Source organism: Hemitrygon akajei, chromosome 6, assembly GCF_048418815.1.
Source record: "Hemitrygon akajei chromosome 6, sHemAka1.3, whole genome shotgun sequence".
NCBI lineage: Eukaryota > Metazoa > Chordata > Chondrichthyes > Myliobatiformes > Dasyatidae > Hemitrygon > Hemitrygon akajei.
Genome location: NC_133129.1, coordinates 150573095 through 150593524, shown reverse-complemented (window position 1 = coordinate 150593524; position 20430 = coordinate 150573095). Strand labels below are relative to the sequence as shown.

The following is a 20430-nucleotide window of genomic DNA, read 5'->3' as shown; positions in this document are numbered from 1 at the left end:
ATGAGGTAATTGAGGAATATAAAAAATGCAAGAGGATACTTAAGAAATTCAGGAGAGCTAAAAGAAGGCATGTTGGTTGCTTTAGCATTCAAGGTGAAGGAGAATTCCAAGGGCTTTTACAGATATAAAGGACAGTGAGGGAAAAAAAAATTGTTTTCTGGCTGATCCGAGTGGCTAACTACACATGGAACCGAAAGAGGCGAGGGAGATCTTAAATGGATCTTTTACATCAGTATTTACTCAGAAGATGGTCACAGTGTTTATAGAAGTGAGGCAAAGCAGCAATGAGGTCATGATCGTATACAGATTAGAGGAGGAGGTGTGTACTGTCTTTTGGCAAATTAGGGTGGATAAATCCCAGAGCCTAACAAAATGTTCCCTCAGACTCTGTGGGAGAATGGTGCAGATATTGCAGGGGCCCTAGCAGAGATATTTAAAATGACCCTAGCCAGGTTTAAGGTGCCAGAGGATTGGAGGACAGCTCGTGTTGTTTTCTTGTTCAAGAAAAGCTTTAAGAATAAGCCAGGAGAGTATAGGTCAGTGAGCCTGACATCGGTATTGGGTAAATTATTGGAAGGCATTCTAAGGGACTAGATACATATGTGTTTGGATAGACATGGATTGTGTAGGGGTAGTCAACGTGGCTTTGTGCATGATAGGATTGTCTAACCAATTTTATAGAGTTTTTTTGAGAAAGTTACCAGGAAACTTGATGAAGCCAAGGCATTGGATGTTGTTTACATAGACTTTAGCGAGGCTTTTGACAAGGTCCTGCATGGGAGGTTGGTCATAGGACTTACTCCATGAACTGTAAGGCACTGAGGAGTGTGATAGAACAAAGGGATCTTGGAATACAGATCCTTAATTTCATTAATGTGGCATCACAGGTAGGCAAGCTCATAATGAGGGCTTTTGGCACATTGGCCTTCATAAATCAATGTATAGAGTACAGAAGCTGGGATGTTACGTTGAAATTGTATGAGACATTGGTGAGGCAAATCTTGAGAACAGTGTGCAGTTTTGGTCACCTCCCCACAAGAAGGATGCTAATAATATTGATAGAGTGCAAAGAAAATTTACAAGGATGTTGCCAGGACTTGAGGACCAGAGTTATTGGGAAAGGTTGAATAGGCTAGGACTTTATTCCCCAGTGGGTGGAAGGTTGAGGGATTTGATAGAAGTATACAAAATTGAGGGGTATAGATAGGGTAAATATCAGCAGGCTTTTTTCCATTGAGATTGGGTGAGACTAGAATTAGAGGTTAAGGGTGAAAGGTGAAATGTTAACCCAGAGGGTGGTGAGAGTGGTGTGAGCTGCCAGCAGAAGTGGTACATGAGGGTTTGATTTCAACAGAAATTTGGATAGGTATATGAAAGGGAGGAGTATGGAGGGCTCAGGTCCGGGTGAAGTCGATGGGACCAGGCAGATTAATAGTTCGATATGAGCTAGATGGGCCGATGGGCCTGTTTCTGCACTGTAGTGTTCTATGATGTTAAATCTGCCATGAGGAGATACCCACCAACCAACTCCCTGACTTCAGTGATGGTGAAGTTGCCTACGGTGTGATTGCAGCAATCGTTGTCCTGACCATAGTAATGGCCCATGGGACCATGACTGTGACCCTTGCCCATGGACACAGCACATCACACATTACCCCAGTGCTCTGCACTGGACAGGTTGGTTGATGCTTTGTAAATGTAGGGTCCAAAGTCACACTTCATAGTTAGTTCAACGTACACAAAATGCTGGTTGAATTCAGCGGGTCAGGCAACATGTATGGAAATTAATAAACAATCAATGTTTCGAGCTGAGACCCTTCAACAAGACTGAATAAAAGGGGAGGAATTCAGAATAAGAAGGTGGGGGGAGATGAGGAAGACTGAAGAGTCAGGGATAACAGAGGGGAGCAGTGAGAGAGGGCCTCACTTAACTCCCATCAAACAGAAGATTTAAACTGCTTCAGGGTAGGCATCCCTCGAAGAGACTTCACAGGGGAGCAGCAAATCATAAACAAGAAATTCTGCAGATGCTGGAAATCAGGAGCAACACACACAAAACACCGGAGGAACTCAGCAGGTCAGGCAGTATCTGCAGAAATGAATAACCTGTCAATGTTTCTGGCTGAACCCATTCATCAAGGCCGGAAAGGAAGGGAGAAGAAGCCGTTCTCTGCTTGCCCAAGAGCTGTGTCAACTGAGAGTTACTCAAACACAACTGAGAACGATTGGTATAAGCTGAGAGTTGCCCAAGAAACATGTAGCACTTATTCTGAGGTACGAGCTCTGGTCTCACCCGCGGATAGACTCCCCTGTGGTGTAGCTGGGGATTTCTCAACTCAGTCCTAAAAGGCTTACCCTGTTTCCTGAGACCGTGACTCTAGTTTCAAGATCCATTGGCCGTGGGAGACATACTCTGTCTTCAGCCAGTCAGAATATTGGTCTCAGAAGCAGAATCAGGTTTACTCTCATGGGTTTATGTAATGAAATTTGTTATTTTGTGGCAGCAGTTCAGAGCAAGACTTAAAAATTACTATATGTTGCAATAAAAATAGTGTAGAAGAGGAATAGTAAGGTCACATTCATGGTCCATTCAGAAATCTGATCGCACAGGAGAAGAAGCTGTTCCAAAAACATTGAATAACACACACGAATGCTGGGCAGGTTGGGCAGCATCTATGCAAAAAAGTGCATTTGATGTTTTGGACCGAGACCCTTCAAAATTCAAAAACATTCAGTTTGCATCTTCAGACAACTGTACCTCCTCCCTGATGGTAGTAATAAGAAGAGGGTATGGTTCAGGTGGTGAGAGTCCTTAATGATGGATGCTGCCTCCTGCATTTGGAAGGTGTTCTCAAAAGGTGGGGAGGCTTGTGCTGTGACGGAGCTGGCTGCGTCTGTAACTGCAGTTGTTTTTAGATCCGTGCACTGGAACCTCCATATCAGGAGCGATGCAACCAGTCGGAATGCTCTCCACAGTACATCTGTCGAAATTTGTCTTTGTTGACATACCAAACCTTCTCCAATGCCCTGCATAATTGTAGTACAACATCTTTTCTCAAGTACTCAAAACTTTTTGTACTGAAGGTCAACGTTGCCTTTTTAACAGCATGTTTTCCTTCAGTGACACCGCGGTGCACAAGGACAGACTGATTCCTTCGTTCATCAACAATTCTCAATACTTCACCATTTAAATAATCCTCTGCCTGTTTAAATGTATGACTTCACTTCTGCCACATATTTGCCCGCTCATTCAACTTGTTAAAATAGTCTTGAAACCTCTTTACGGCCTTTTGTCACTGCTCGCAGTATCACCGAGGTTTTTTTTGTCATCAACAATCTTTTAAATTATGTTTTCAAAATTCCAGATTATCGATGTATGTTATGAATGGCTAGGCCTTAAGTTCTGATTGATTCTCCAGCATCCCACTAGATACAACCTGAAAAAAATCAATTTGTTCCCATCCTCCCTGTTTCCATCAAATCTCCGTCCATTCTCCAATCCCATGTTTTTAATTTTGCACTCTAACCTTTCATTCTTTAAGTATCTTTAGCTGAGGAAGGGACTAATTTACATCTTTGAGGATAAAAACAAAGACACCTTTCATAACCCCATTCCTCAAGCAAACATGAAAGGGCTTTCATTGCATCTCTGAACATAAATAATGTTACTTCTTTAGAATATTCAGATTACTGGCACTTTTAAATTAAAAGGTAACTTAATGCCTCATGCCATGTATCAGGAATTAATGTTTTATTCATGAAAACAGAGTGAACACAAGTTAATTATTGTGTTGAAACTTTAGTTAACATCAGTTGTGAGAAAATACTATAAGATGACGAGAGAAAAGAGGCTTTGAAGTTTGCAGAGTTTAAAAAAAATCCAGATCAGAGTAATGTATTTGCATTTATTCACTTACAGTGCAGGGAATAAGTTAATAATTTTTCAGAACTTGGAATCAGCATTAAGTGTACAAAACACTAGAAATAAATTAATGGCCTTGAATTTCGGTGCACCATTTTGTTTGTTGCATCACCCTAAGACAGTTTGTGGAAATCACATGAAGAGCAAGAACCTCAATTACAAGGTTCGCAGAACAACATTCAAGTTTCTCCGTATAATGTGGGGTTGAAACTGAGGTTGTCAGCTTTAGCTCACATTCTCTAATGATACGCTGCTTGTCTCAGCACGTGTTCTTGCTGATGCCATGTCAGCGATGAATGGCAAGACAAGGAACACTTTCTTCATGTTACTGAATGAGTGGATACTGCAATAATGTGAGAGAGGGAGGATAGAGGTATCTGGAGCGGCTGGTGAGGAACAGTGCCAACAATTAGCGTGCTCTTAGTGCACACTGATTATGCAGGGCTACAGCCAGTGAGTGCCCTTGGCTGGAAAATTGCCTGGGAGATCTGCAAGGATGTGGGTGAATTCAGTAAGTCTCTCCGCTTGAGGGTCCCTGAATTGTGGGCAGATTTCAATGCCTACTCTGTCATCTTTTAGTAAGATGTGGCAGAAATCAGTAGCCAGAGCGGAGGATGAGGAACGTGAGAATGACTGTGAGTATGACCTCTGTAGGTAAAGCAGACAGGGCACACGCTGAATGTAGAAAGTTCTAGATCTTGATGAGAAGAATAATGATTGGGTGTTGGCCATTTAAAGACAATTTCTGGGGATTAGTAAAAGTTCAAAGTAAATTTATTATCAACGTACATATAAGTTACCACATAGAACCATGAGACTCATTTTCTTGTGGACGTACTCAGTAAATCCAGGAAACGTAATCCAATGAGACACAGGACCCAGTAGGACTGGAGAAATGGCCATTCTGCAAAAGACGACAAACTGCGAATAAAAAAGGGGAGAGAAGGCAACAAATATCGAGAACATGAGATGAAGGGGCCTTGAAAGTGAGTCTATAGGTTGTGGGAGTAGTTCAGTGAAGCTGAATGAAGTTATCCCTGTGTTTTCGGAAACCTGATGCTTGAGGGGTAATAACTGTTCCTGAATCTGGTGGTGAAAGTCCTAAGGCTCCTGTACCTTCTTCCTGATGGCAGCAGTGAGTAAAGAGCGTGTCCTGGGTGCTGGATGTCCCTGATGATGGATGCTGCTTTCCTGAGATGGTGCTCAGTTATAAGAAATATTGTTTATTATTAAGCAAATGAGGTTGAAAATCACTGCACTTGAATTTTTCTTCTGATTTACTCTGGGCGTTTTCTGCTGGAAAAAAAAATGCTTAAAAGAACAAAAACCCTGCGGAGCTCCCTGTGTGGCACCACTGCATTGATCTACATGATGGAGATTGGAGGACCACTTTGGCAAGCATCTTTGATCTGTCCGTCACAGAAGATGGGATTTCCCAGTGACCACCCATTTTAATTCTATTTCTCATTCCCATTCCAACAACTAGGAACTTCTCTACTGCCACGATGAGGCCACTCTTAGGTTTGAGGGGCAAAGCCTCATATTGCTTCTGGGAAGACTCCAACCTGATGGCATGAACATTGATTTTACTAACTTTCAGTAAATTTCTCCCCCCTTTCTCCTCTCTTTCTCCATTCTGTTTTTTGACTCCCCTCTTGCCTCTTCTCCTCACCTGCCCATCATCTCCTTCTGGTGCCCTTCCTCCTCCTCTTTCTCCCATGGTCCACTCTTCTCTCGTGTCAGATTTCTTCAGCCCTATCACCTCCCAGTTTCTCACTTTATTCACCCCCTCCCCAACTCATCAGCCTCCCCCTTGCAACCTGGCTTCACCTGTCACTTGCTACTTCTCCCCCCCCCCCCCCTCCACCCACCTTCTTATTCTGGCTTCATCCTTCTTCCCGTCCAGTCCTGATGAAGTGTTTTGGCCTGAAACATTGATTGTTTATTCCTCTCCATAGATGCTGCCTGACCTGTTGAGTTTCTCCATCATTTTGTGTTTGTTGATAAGGAGGTGCTATTGGCCAGGTGTTGATGGTCCCAGAAGTGTACAGTAACTTGCAAACCCAATTTTACTACCATTAGACTTCTGGTTTGGAATGAATTTCTAGCCCATTGCCATAAGAATTAACATATTTGGAGAGAATGATAGTGCTGGAAGTGTTAGCATTTCTCTGTATAACTTTTAAGAAGGAAAGGCACATTGTAGTCTAGTCAGTAACAAAATGAGGGGAGATCGACAGAGTGGCCTGAGAAGAATGAAAGCAGAACAGAGAACCCTTATAAAAGGAAAAAAATTGAAAGACCACATTAAAATGGAGGTGATTTGAAGAACAGAATTACAAGTATAAATGTATTTAAGTTCTTAAATTTAGAAATGATGATAGTCCTTATTTTTTCATTTCTGGTCAATAGAAATTGTTTTGAGGTAAAAGATGCTGTTGCCCTGTTACAGAATAGAACACCCCTATACAATCTGAGCCAAGCATGACCCATCAGTGTGTCAGGCTCTTGTTGATTTGAGTTGAAGTACAGTACATTCTGCTGAGACATTTGGATTTGGGTTGGATTACATTATCTATGCCAACCCAGCGTACTGCTTTAACCAGGTCAATTTCAATTGGGGTCACTGGGTCAGTGGTTGTGTGGTAGGGGCACTGGGCCAGCGAGTGAATGTGGGCTTGAAGAAGAATGGGAGGATTAATGTGGATGTTGACGTAAAGCTTGGCTCTGATCAGTGGTCGTATGTGATCTCTCTAGGGAACGACTTTGGAATGAGGATGGTTTCTTTCCACTCTAGTTCTGATTGAATTGACAAGGGCAATGTGGGAATCGCTGTTTTTTTCACAGATCGTGCAGAAAGCAGACAGATGAAGGGGATGAGCAGATAGGAAGACCATAAGACCGTAAGACATAAGGGTAAAATTAGGCCATTCAGCCCATTGAGTCTGCTCTGGCATTCCATAATGGCTGATCCTGAATCCAACTCAACCCCATTACCTGCCTTTTCGCACTATCCTTTGACGCCCTGACTGACCAGGAAACTATCAGCTTCCGACTAAATATATCCACGGACTTGGCCTCCACCACAATCTTTGGCAGAGTGTTCTACAGATTCTAGTGCCCTTGAAGTAAATGCCAGTATTGCATTTGCTTTCTTTACCACAGACTCAGCCTGTAAATTAACCTTCTGGGAGTCTTGCACGAGAACTCCTAAGTCCCTCTGTACCTCTGATGTTTGAGCTTTCTCCCCATTTAGATAATAGTCCGCACTATTGTTCCTTTTGCAAAATGCATTATCATACATTTCCCAACACAGTATTCCATCTACCACTTTTTGCCCATTCTTTCAATTTGATTTAGTCCTGCTGCAATTGCATTGCTGCTTCAGCACTAAGTACCCCTCCACCTGTCTTCATCTTATCCACAAGCTTTGCCACAAAGCCATCGGTTCCATTATCAAAATCATTGCCAAACACTGTGAAAAGTAGTGGTCCCATTACTGACACCTGAGGAACACCACAGTCACTGGCAGCCAACCAGAAGACCCCCTTTATTCCCCCTCGCTGCCTCCTGCCTGTCATCTATTCCTCTATCTATTTCCTGTATTGCCATAGGATTTTATCTTGCTAAGCAGCCTCATGTGGTACCTTATCAAATGCATTCTGAAAATCCATGTAAGTGATATCCACTGCCACTCCTTTTTCCACCCTCCTCGTTATTTCCACCTTTATGGGGAGTTGGCTCCAAGGTATGCTGAGTGACTCAATTCCCAGAACTTGCCATGAAATTTTACTGTCAGGTGGTAGTGTAGTGCAGTAGGCATGGGTTGACAGAGAGGAACTTGGTCTTGTGGATGTGGAGTGATAAAGACCCAGCAGGAAGTGCATGGGAAGTTTTGCCTGTGTTTCAGGTTTGCCTCGGTGCCACAGTGAGGAGGAGACATGTACCTGAGTTGGGTTGAAAGTTGTTGGATCGAGTAGATGAGGGATTCTGGCTGAACTTGGAGTGTAGTTTCTGGGCGTCATTGTCACACCTGATATAGTTCTGCAAAATGCTGGAAGGGAAGGGTTTGTATGCCAAGGTTTGCTGTGGTTCGTTGCGTGTTTCCTCAGGAGTTGGCTTCAAGTTTACCTCAGAGCCTCAGTCACATGTGTTACATGATGCAAATGTTGCCTGTGCTCAGGGAGTGCTTTTCTGGTGTTGATGTCAAATTCAGTCAGGTGGTAACATCCATCTGGGATGTTTACTTATTTATTTAGTGATACAGTGCGGAACAGTCCCTTCCGGCCGAACGAGCTGCATCGCCCAGCAAAGCATCTATTAACCCTAGCCTAATCAGAGGTCAATCTACAGTGACAAATTAACCACTAACCACATCTTTAGAGTGTGGGAGGAAATCAGAGCACCCAGAGGAAACCCACACATTTATGGGAAGAACATACAAACTTCTTACAGAGGACACCGGAGTTGAACTCCAAGTTGCAAATTCCCAAGCAGTAATAGCGTTGCGCTAATCGCTATGCTACCGTGGTGCCCACGTAGAGTGAAAGTATTTTGGAATGTCCGTTCTAGGCAAAGATGTCAAATCTGATTAGGCTTCTGTGTCCTCAGGCTTGTTTGGGTTTCAGTCTGGGAATGCTTGGCTTAGATTTGGATTGGGATCTAATTTTATACCTGTATATTTTTTCTATTATACAGGGAACACAGCAGATGTATAAAAGGAATTGAGGATTTTGTAAATTTATAAAACATGTTTTGTGCATAGTGGACTGCAGAAAGGAAGAATGGAGAACAAAGGGATGGTTGCATTGAACGTAGCCCAGGAATTAATTAGTAATGTTTATAGGAAGGCTGAGAGGGAGTAGGGGGAGGGAGATGGGTGTTGGAGAATTTCTCTATACGTTGCATATTCATTTTTACTCAGCTTATGTGGTCAACCGTCGACTTAGAAGTAATTACTTTTGTAATCTAATAGTGCTTAAAAGTTGCTTTGTATTTTACGGCACATAAAAATGACAAAGAAGGGTACAGATTCTAAGTTATTGTGTGTAGATGCACCATGTCTAATGTTTTCTTGTTGTACCAGACACCCCAAGGTAAATCTGAAAATTTCATTTTCTAATCAGGTTTCTTCTGTGCTCAGTATGTTACTGGTGACCTGCTTAAAACAAATAGTTAATTATTGTACAAAGAATTTAATGTAAAATACCAACCTTTCCAGACAAGAATTTCTACAGGGTGTGTGGTAATCTTGGAAAATGATGAGAAATAACATGAATTTCTGATCAAGAAACTTCTCTGGGAATTCCATGATTTTATGCAAAAGTTATGGTGGTTAATGAGGCAAGCCTAATAATCAGAGAATTTGGCATTTTTCCATTACTGTGTAACTCCCTCAGAGTTCTGCCTCCTTGCTCAACCCAACAAGACATCATTATGGAGCGTGAGATCCTTAAACTCGACAGCAATGCCTGTAGAAAGGATTAAAATATCATACTGAGTTTGTGATTTCTGTAAATTGGAGGCAGGATGAATAATTGGTCACATTAGGATGCATTGATTGCATTAATCTTTTCCCAAAAAACAAAGTCAGTTTTGTTGAAGTGATGTTACTGTCTTTTGAAGGATTATAATTAGATTATCGCTTTACGTTACTGGACACTAATTCTTCAGTTAATTCAACAACCCCCTGTGCAGTGTCTGCCAGCATAATGTGCTGTGTTCTACCTATTTAGTTAAGCTGAATAAATTGGCAAGATCTGACCTCAGCCAGGGTAGAAGTAAGATTGCTAAAATTTGTTGCTGTGATGAGGCAAAAGAAACTTGTCTGATGTGGAGTGAGTGGTGGCTAGGACTAAGGGAGTATCTTTGATAGGATGAGGTGAGGATTGTTTTGGTGATAAAATGAAGATGAAGCCTTTTGGTGTTAATTAGGGAAGTTAGAGAGCGGAAACAAACTAAATAAACATAACAAGCATTTAAACATAGTGGAGTGCTGGCCAAAGCCATGTGAAATGTCATGAAATGTCTTGCAGTTCAGGCGAAGGGTCTCGGCCCGAAATGTCAGCAGCGCTTCTCCCTATAGGTGCTGCCTGACCTACTGCGCTCCACCAGCATTTTTGTGTGTTGCTTGAATTTCCAGCATCTGCAAATTTCCTCATGTTTGCAGTTCAGGCTGGCTGCTTTGTGCTAATGAGGACCAAGGTAAGCTTGAGGAGAACATCTCATCTTCAGTGTACATTTGCTGCAGCTTCACAGACTCTATAAATTAAATGATTTCAGATACCCACTTACTGTGTATCAGAACTGTCCAGTTCCGGTGTGGGTTATTCACCTGTAATTCATTGGTCTTTTTCCCCCTCTTTTCTGATCTGATGCACATCTCCTCCAGTACAGGTGTGCATTAACCGTTTTTTTAATCTCCCTTTGTAATCTCCCTGAAGACTCTCATCAATCCGTCAATCATATGATGTCATCACATCTTATTTAATGATTGAGATACAGCGTGGAACAGGCCCTGCTGGTCTTCTGAGCTGTGCTGCCCAGCAATCCTCCAATTTAGTCCCAGCCTAGTCGCGGGACAATTTACAAAGACCAGTTAATCTACCAATGGGTAAGTCTGTGGGAGGAAACCCACGTGGTCACAGGAAGAACGTGCAAACTCCTTACAGGCAGCAGCAGGAATTGAACCCTGTCACTGATACTGTAAAGCGTTGTGCTAACCACTACGCTACTGTGCCACCCGGATCACAATGGCAATCCTGACCGCCCCGATTCAGAGCGATTCTTTTATCCTCTTCACCCTACCCTGGAAAGCTGGTTGCCTTCTCCTTTTCACAAAGGTTTTAAAACCTGAAACATAGACTTTGTTTCTTAGATGCTGCCTGGCCCGTGTTTCTGATTTTGCTTCAGAGTTCCAGCATCTGACTTTTTGACAAATAGTGAAATCAAATTACCTAATTTTGTGATTAATCCTATTGATACCCCCTTTATTCCCTCTGCAACTAACTTGTTTCACCTTCACAGATCTGTTTTCAGTGTTTTCAGAGGGAGATTCATGCAGTACCACTTAGTGAGGTCGCATTTGCTGGCAAGCCATACCACTCCTCCATATTAGACTGGATGCTTGATACTCTCATTGCCTTTCCTCTCCATTGTCTCTGAATAATAATATTGTGGTGGATGGAGGACCCAGATGTGTGCTTTGTGTCTTACTTTATTTCAGAATTCTGAAGGAGAACTCAAATCTCAGATCACTGCTGCCTTGCGGCTATCTCCACTCTTGGGAACGGCTTCAGGAGTAACTCCCGAGGAAAAGGTTTGCAGCTGGAGTTCCTAAGGCCATCCTGCATTGAGTTCAACACTGACTGGCAAAGCCGCTGGTGCCAAAGTATGTGGGTCTGTGCCGTTCCTTTAGATTCATCAGCTGTGTGGGGAGGGGGAAGGGAGCCTTCTGCATAGGCAATAGCTTGCCCTCCGTATTGTGCAGCCCTGGCTTGCGTATCAACCATGGACACAATATCCATGGTTGACCCCGACCAATGGAGGGCTTCGTTTCAAACGCAATTCCATTGGTTTTAAAGTGCTCTTGGAAACACTGAAGGTAAACTGGGTTTAAATAAATGTAGGCTTTTCTTTTCTAAAGATTTCCTCAGGCATACTATTGAACAAAATAGGCAATCATGCCTAATGTAATATTAAGACAGGTGAGTTGAGCTTAAAACATTAGCCTAAAGGAAGCCCATGGATTTAAGGAGGGCACTCAGGTATTTTAGATTAAATAACAGTGATGAACTGCTGGATTAGACAAGGCTGGAACCTTGTTCAGTATGTAGTGTTGCTTCCTGCATCCGGGTAGTAGACCTGACTGTACCCATCCTCTCCTGGTACTAATGGAAGGGATGTAGGCTGAGGTATGTATCAGCACTTGCCAAAGTTACAAAGCTGTACTCTTGCCATACAATTTGTGTAATTGTGCCAATTTATGAAGTGATCTATTGTGTTTCATAAGGAGGAAGCCCAGCAAATGTTGTTCTGATATTCCAGGAGACCTGGGATTTGAGATCAGGTCATTATCGATGGTGCAGTCTCTTTGCTACCTTCATGAGTTCTTCAAGCAAGAATCTGAAAGCTAGTTTCTTACCCCACTGGTAGAAATGATAAAATAGTCTGCATACCAAAGTTACAAAGCCAGTGCAATCATAATGCTTACCCAGGTTACGAATGAACAAACTTATTGATAATCTGACTTTATCCATTAATTTTAAAAATTATTTTATAATCTAGGAAAGCTAATGTCTCCAGTTAATCATTAATGACTGGATACAGTATATGTTCCATTAGTTCTGTGAAGCAACAGAATTGTATCAGTTGTATGTAGAATGATACAGTGTGGGTTGAACATTCCTGACGGGGGAAATTGGCTTGATTGTTCTCAGGAACAGAACCCAGGGTCTGTTTATACTTGATTCCATCTTCTTGAATTGTTGCCTTTTTGGGTAAAATCTGTGTTATCATTGGGTCTTGTAGTTTCTGACTCTGTGAATTTCTTCTGGGTGCCCCTTTTCCAATGGTACGCAGATTGGTTGGTTAAGTGACCACTGCAAATTGCCCCTAGTACGCTGCTAAATAGTAGAAGCTGGGGCATTGATGGCAAAGTAGGGAAATACTCTCACAGCCATCTGGACTATACCTTGTCCCACCCTACCCTACTACTTGTAAAAACGCCATCCCCCTTCTCTCAATTCCTCTGTCTTCACTGCATCTGTTCTCAGGATGAGGCTTTTCATTCTGAAGGAGATGTTGTCCTTTTTCAAAGAAAGGGGCTTCCCTTCCTCCACCATCAATGCTGCCTTCAACCGCATTTCTTCTATTTCACACACATCTACTCTTACCCCATCTTTCTGCCACCCTACCAGGGATAGGGTTCCTCTTGTTCTCACCTACCACTCTACCAGGCTCTGTGTCCAGCACATAATTCTCTGGAACTTCCACCACCTCCAACTAGATCCCACCACTAAATACATCTTTCTCTCCCCCCCGCACCCCACTTTCCCACTTTCTGCTTTCTGCAGGGATTGCTCCCTACGTGACTCCCTTGTCCATTCGTCCCTCCCCAAGTTCTATACCTGCCCCTACACCTCCTTCCTCGCTGCCATTCAGGGTCCCAAACAGTCCTTCCAGGTGAGGCGACACTTCACCTGTGAATCTGTTGGGGTCGTATACTGTGTTTGGTGCTCCCAGTGTGGCCTCCTGTATATTGGTGAGACCAGATGTAGATTGGGAGACTGCTTCGTTGAGCATCTACGCTCCATCCACCAGAACAAGTGGGTTCTCCCAGTGGCTGCCCACTGGCTTCCATTCCCATTCCGATATGTCAGTCCATGGCCTCCTCCTACTGTCAAGAAGAAGCCACACTCAGTTCGGAGGAACAACACCTTATATTCCTTTTGGGTAGCCTCCAACCTGATGGCATGAACATTGATTTCTCAAACTTCCAATAGTGCCTCCCTCTCCCCTCACTATTTCCCATTCCCTTTTCCCTCTCTCATGCTATCTTCTTGCCTGCCCAACACCTCCCTCTGGCGCTCTTCCCCTCCCCACCTTTTTTCATTCGTCCATGGCCTTCTGTCTCTTTCACCAATCAACTTCCTAGCTCTTTGCTTCATCTCTCACCATCCAAGTTTCACCTATCGCCTGGTGTTCCTCTCTCCGCTCCCCCCACCTTTCACATCTACTCCTCAGCTGTATTTCTCCTGTCCTTCTGAAGACTTCCAACCCAAAAATTTTTTCCATAGATGCTGCCTGGCCTGCTGAGTTCCTCCAGCATTTTGTCTGTGTTGTGGAGAAAATAAGAAATGGGGTATATATATATGTAAGTGGGTGGTCAATGGCTGGCATTGATTTGGTGGGCTGAAGGGCCTGTTTCTCTGATTCTGAGAGCTGGCATAGAAGTGACAAGTTTGATTCTCCTATGTCATAAAGAAAATGTGAAAGTATTTAAGTTAGCTTGTGAGTATCTTAGGCTGAGTACTTAGCTGTCCAGAAAGAACATAAGGTCAAGACAGTGGACTGCCTGTGTGAACAGTATCTGCAACGTATTTGCAAAGTTAAACCATGGATAACGAGAAATGAATCTTAACTGATATTAAACCTGATACATCTGATGATGATTCCATTGTGTGAGTAGGATTTAGAGGTTTCATAAACTCGTGAGTCACAGAAGTCTATGGAAATCAGTAAGTTTTACAACATAAGTAGTTTGACTGTTGCAGAAAAACCTGTTTTCTCTGTTGCAATCCACAGAATTAAACCCGTAGCTCCTTAAACTGAAATATATTGCCCCTAATCTCGGTTGGTTAACATGCACAATGACATGCATAGATCTTGACGTAACTTTCAAATTCCCCTGAAGTAGGCAAATCTCATTTACAGAAACATGTAATGAGCAGTCTTCTACAAGAGATCCAGACTGTTAGAAAATGCTCTGTGACGACAGTGTTGCAAAATAAAACTGTTGTGTTTAATGAGGAAGGAGGTGGGGGGTCTCGGCATATGAAGAGGGGGAGGATCCTTTGAAAGTCAGCTCTATCCTACAGTCACACTCTGCTTCGAGTTTTAATCTGGAAAGCAGCACACGTTTCTCTTGTCTTGAACAAAAATGTTAACTGTTTAGGACTTGGAGCCGAAGAAAAGAAAATGATTGAATTACTTCCATCTGGTTCATATAGTTTTATGAAGAAACTATCTGTTTAAAAGGGCAATGTAGTGAGAGTGTAAGCACATGACAGCTGGTTAATGAGGACGGCTTTAAAAGCACCATACTCATCGGAATACTGCAGGAATGTCTTAGGAATGTGATCACAGGACTAAACATCCAGCAACATGGTGAGTGGATAATCAGACTATGTTAATAGATTCCTTGTGTGTCCTCTGTTGCAGAACAGCTTGGTATTTAAGTAGCACGGATTGTACTTTTCTTCAAAGCTCTCAGTTTTAACTGTCTCTAGTATCATGAATGTTTTACTTCAAATGAGCTAGATAATTTCAGAATATTTTAATACAATTGCATTGATCTGCGTTAAAAGGAAATCAACCCAGAAACATGACAACACTTGTGAGCTGTCCCAGCACATTCTGAGATTGTGTTGGTCATCGACACAAATGATGTATTTCACTGTACGTTTCGGTGAGACCCTGGCAAGCAAAGCTAAAAGCAAATCTTGTATTCTGATAGGAAATCCATCACCATTTGGGGCTGATGAATAATTGAAAGCAATGGACGTCAGGGGGGGGAGGGAAAGCGATAAATTTTCAACATAAATAGTCATTTGGAACACGGAAAACAAAGCGATCATTGAGATCGGCGGTATAGATGCCTCCGAGCCACGTGCTTTCTATGATGTTAGTTCTGATGTATTTTTTAAATAGCAGTCATTGGCATAATAAGCTTGATAATGTGTGCTGGAGCTGGAGCATTGTCGGCAGGCAAGTTCGGATTTTTATCAGTGTCATGAGAAACTTCTCTGCAGTTCAAAGATGTGAGATGAACAACGCAGCTCTGAGTAACCCTCGGATTCTCCCAGAGCTCCAGCAGTCAGTCAGTCAGTCTGATTAGAATCAGCTGCCTTCCCTCATTCAATGCGGTTTTGCCCGAGGAAAGTCTCTGCTCTGAACGTGAACCTTTTTCTGCAAGGGGGTCAGACAGAATTGACCCCATCAAGATTTTACTCTTAATAAACTCGGTGGCGGAATGCTGGCCCTGTAGTATCACTGCCAGCATTCTGTGAGAGGTAATTGTGCCTGAACACAGTGGGAATTGAAAAAGGCGGGTTAGGCTCCTGCCTGTCATCGTGGCTCAGGTCACCATAGAGCTTGATCAGAAAGCAGATAATTTCCATTTGATCATTTAATTACCAACTCGCAGTATTTGTTTTCGCAGGGTAACAGTGGTGAAACTGCCGTGGTGCACTTGAACCACTCTAACGTTTACTCAAAGTTCACTCATCACGTACTGCTGTTCAAAGGCTAACTTCTATACAGTTGCATCAGACAGTTGCTGGGCTGTTGGAAGTAATGTAAAGTAAAGCACCTTAAAACAGTATCTAGACTTTTTCAGCAGCTGAAATGCTATAATGTAATCATGCATTCAGCGAAGCTAACATTTTCTTTCATTTTAAGGACTTTGTCTTAAAGCACTTAATTGTGGGTTGATAGATAGGGTTAGCAGTAGTGTAGCAGATTAATACTTCTAAATAGCATGAATATTTCAAATGAAATGCAAAGAGTTCTCAATGGGAGGGCTATCAAAATCAAAATGCCTTGCGGTATCTGCAGCTTCTCTATTCAATTGACAGAATGACATATAATTTACTTGGACTCTGCCACTTTTGCTAGCTTGGCATCTACTCCGGACATCTATAACAAAGATATGGAACATCAACGTTTATGGAAAAACTCCAAGGAACTTTCCAGTACATGTTTTTCCAATTATCTTGATGCTTAACACTTGTGCTGAGAAAGGAAGATTTTGCTCTATAGATGCATCCCATGGCGCTGCTCTGTAGAGCTCTGGTTCATTATTGTGCTCCCCGTCCTCCAATCCAAACTTTGCATTTTCATACACCCTGTACTTTTTCTTCCAAAAAGGAGGCACCTACCTGGACTGATAGCTGCTGTGCCAGAACCCGATGTAAATCCCTGCAGCACTCAGAGTTAACAAGTTGTCCCACAGATCAACGTGAGAGTTGATACTGGATGGGTTGGAGGAATGGTGTGGCCACTTGGTACTGAGTACAAGGTTCCACTCTGGTAGGCTTAGTGAGTCTGCTCCATCACAAGGGCCTGGCAGCAACTGCTCCACAGGTTGGTGGACTGTACGAATTTCTTGTCTTCTTTCTTTGAATGTCTCCCCCTCTCTGTTTTGCTACACGTCTCTGTCCAGCCCAGAGATATCCTTAGGATAACAAGCTCAACTGGCAGAGGGGAGCAGTGGCTTTCATCACGTCCAGCAGATCCATATGTAACTATGAAAATGGACAAGGGACAGCCAGTGGATGTAGTGTACCTGGACTTCCAGAAAGCTTTTGATAAAGTACCACATAGGAGATTAGTGGGCAAAATTAGGGCACATGGTATTGGGGGCAGAGTACTGACATGGATTGAAAATTGGCTGGCTGACAGGAAACAAAGAGTAGTGATTAATGGGTCCCTTTTGGAATGGCAGGCTGTGACCAGTGGGGTACCGCAAGGTTCAGTGCTGGGACTGCAGCTGTTTACAATATAGGTTAATGATTTAGATGAAGGGATTAAAAGTAATATTAGCAAATTTGCTGATGACACAAAGCTGGGTGGCAGTGTGAAACGTCAGGAGGATGTTATGAGAATGCAGGGTGACTTGGACAGGTTGGGTGAGTGGGCAAATGTATGGCAGATGCAGTTTAATGTGGTTAAGTGTGAGGTTATCCACTTTGGTGGCGAACAGGAAGGCAGATTACTATCTAAAGAGTCAAGTTAGGAAAAGGGGAAGTACAACAAGATCTAGGTGTTCTTGTACATGAGTCAATGAAAGCAAGCATGCAGGTACAGCAGGCAGTGAAGAAAGCTAATGGCATGCTGGCTTTTATAACAAGAAGAATTGAGTATAGGAATAAAGAGGTCCTTCTGCAGCTGTACAGGGTCCTGGTGAGACCCCACCTGGAATATTGTGTGCAGTTTTGGTCTCCAAATTTGAGGAAGGGCATTCTTGCCATTGAGGGAGTGCAGCGTAGGTTCACAAGGTTAATTCCCGGAATGGTGGGACTGTCATATGTTGAAAGATTGGAGCGACTGGGCTTGTATACACTGGAATTTAGAAGGATGAGAGGGGATCTGACTGAAACATATAATATTATTAAGGGATTGGTCACACTGGAGGCAGGAAGCATGTTCCTGCTGATGGGTGAGTCCAGAACTAGAGGCCACAGTTTAAGAATAAGGGGTAGGCCATTTAGAACAGAGATGCGGAAAAATTTTTTCACCCAGAGAGTGGTGGATATGTGGAATGCTGTGCCCCAGAAGGCAGTGGAGGCCAAGTCTCTGGATGCATTCAAGAGAGAGTTAGATAGAGCTCTTACAGCTAGTGGAGTCAAGGGATATGGGGAGAGGGCAGGAACGGGGTACTGATTGTGTATGATCAGCCATGATCACAGTGAGTGGTGGTGCTGGCTAGAAGGGCCGAATGGCCTACTCCTGCACCTACTGTCTATTGTCATATGGTCTGATGGTACATGGAGCAGGTACCGTCGGTCCCCTTCCATGTCCTGTATTTGCTGTGCTGCCTGGGGTATCGCCCTGGGCCCATACCTTCACACCACTCACTGCTGCCCTCGAAGGCAATCCTCACAGGCAGCTTGGCTGCACTGGACAATTCCTTAACATTTCACAGGACAGCAGCACTGTCAGTGATGCATCTCTTGGTGTAATATTCCTGCAATACCCCATTCTTGCTCTGACTCCAACACTGCTCACATTCCTGGGAAAGCATCCCGAGCACCAAGCAAAGTGCCAGTGCGAGGCATTCATTACTGTTCTCAGGACTTTTCAACTAATCTATATCAGCCATTTTACACACAGCAGGATCCCATATGCTGTGCAGAGGTAAACCATCAAATAATCCGTATTGATGGTATTGATTAAGGGATAGATATTATGTTCGGTAAAGGGGCCACAACAGGTTAGTGTGACATCTTATCTAGGATGCAACTTTGACTGTGCAACACTCAGTAATGTATTGGATCGACAGTGTGTAGAGCCTAATGACAAGCTATCAGTTAATTTGTTTGACATACCTTGATGCTGTGTGCTGAGGAGGAATAAAATCCCAAATGACAAGAATTATTTAATTTGATAAACCTTTCACTTTAGAAAGTAAAATGGAAACCTGTTATTCGACCACAAGAATTTCTGGTTGTTCAGCAGCTTTTTAGACAACCAAAGCACTTTAGAGCTAATTATCTTTGAAGTCTTGTCAATTTCATTTGCATTTAGAAAGTCCCGTAAATCTGATAACAAGCAGACAAACTGGTTTAGTGATGCTGATGGAGGTATACTATGAGATCTTTTATATCACCTTATATGGTAGGACTTGCCTCAGTTTAACATCTCACGTAAACGACAGTACCTGCATCAGTGCTGTAATCCTTTGATTTCAGTGCTTAAGTCACTAGGGTTGGACTTGTGCCCAGAGTTTCCTGAGAGGAAGGAGTGCTGCTGGCTGGGCTATGGATGATGCACATCTGCTCATGGACAAGCAGCAACAGGGTAATTGAAAACTCGGAGCCAAGCTCTGATCTACTGTGTGTGTTGCAGAATGAATTAGTTTTACACCTTGTTATCAGTGGAAGGTTGCATTGGAGTAGGTGATAGCTGAAGAACTAAAACTGATTATGACCAGAATTGTATTCCAACTTGTTTTTTTTGACAATCCTGTTTTTGGTCAGTTGTTCTATAACATCCTGAGAATTCACCTAGCTGTCCATAAACTTCACTTTGAACCTTTAACGATGTTACAAGTTGGCTGACTTTTTGCGGAGATTGTCCAACAACCAAGCTCCAGACTTTCGGATATCTCTGCTGTATACAATCAGTGCAAATTATTTTGCTGGCTTTGCCTTTCATCAGTCAGGAAAAGAAATATCCTTAAGTAATCTGATCTTTCCTGAATGGGTCTAGCCTGATGCTCATGAGCCGTCCGATCTATTTCAGGCACTTTTACCAGTCTGAACTATGGTATTGTGAAGCAAAATGTATGAAAAGGCAGTAGGAAATCTGGAGTCTATTTACTTTTCACAATGAAGTATTGCAGAAAATGTATATTTATCTTAATTCAGTTGGATTTTGCACTTCTCCCGTTAATTTAACCCTGCCAAAGATTAAAAACAAAACTGATGCACTTTAGGAAGCCGGTGACTTTGACAGGACTACTTGAAGAAATAGCAATTCTTTGGGGTTTCAATACGTTGAGGCTTATTGAAGCTACAGCTGCCTTTCAACAGTTGAACCTTTAAACATTCCACATTTAGATTGATCGTGGCAAATCGACCTGGAGAATAAAAGCCTAGAGGATCCAAGGGAAAGTGACAGGGTGAATCACACAAATATGCTCAATCGGAGAAAATAAAGTGTGATGGTCAATTGGAGATCTATTGAGTGGAGGGGTGGGTGCAATCTAGATCCAAAGGTCTGATTTCTGGGTCTCTTGCCTCTTTATATAAAAGGAGGGATTGTGATTAATGAGGTTACCAGTGATACAGAAATTAGAATATCTCAGATACAGGGAGATATCAGTGGATTAAGTGGGCTCAAATGTGGAAAATAGAATTCAGTCTGGGAAAAGTGGATAATCCATTTAGGAAGGGCAAACAAGGCAAATTAATGCATGATGAATGAGTGGATACTACAAATTGTAGAGGAACAGAGGTAACACACAAATTAGGAGCGAAAGGTCATATTCGAAGTTCAAAGTAAAT

At 42.7% G+C, this 20430-nt stretch overlaps 1 protein-coding gene across 4 annotated transcripts in view; it reads left to right on the top strand.

The window, feature by feature from the left end:
• Nucleotides 1-20430, top strand: part of dennd2b (DENN domain containing 2B) — a 438424-nt gene that overhangs the window by 109546 nt on the left and 308448 nt on the right. The window contains exon 1 of one of the 4 annotated variants that reach the window (XM_073049544.1): nt 14441-14809. The exons of the other annotated variants lie outside the window; for them this stretch is intronic. The gene's annotated coding sequence lies outside the window, so the exon portion shown is untranslated. Of the gene's footprint in view, nt 1-14440; nt 14810-20430 lie in introns of those variants that run through there. 4 annotated transcript variants of the gene reach the window in all.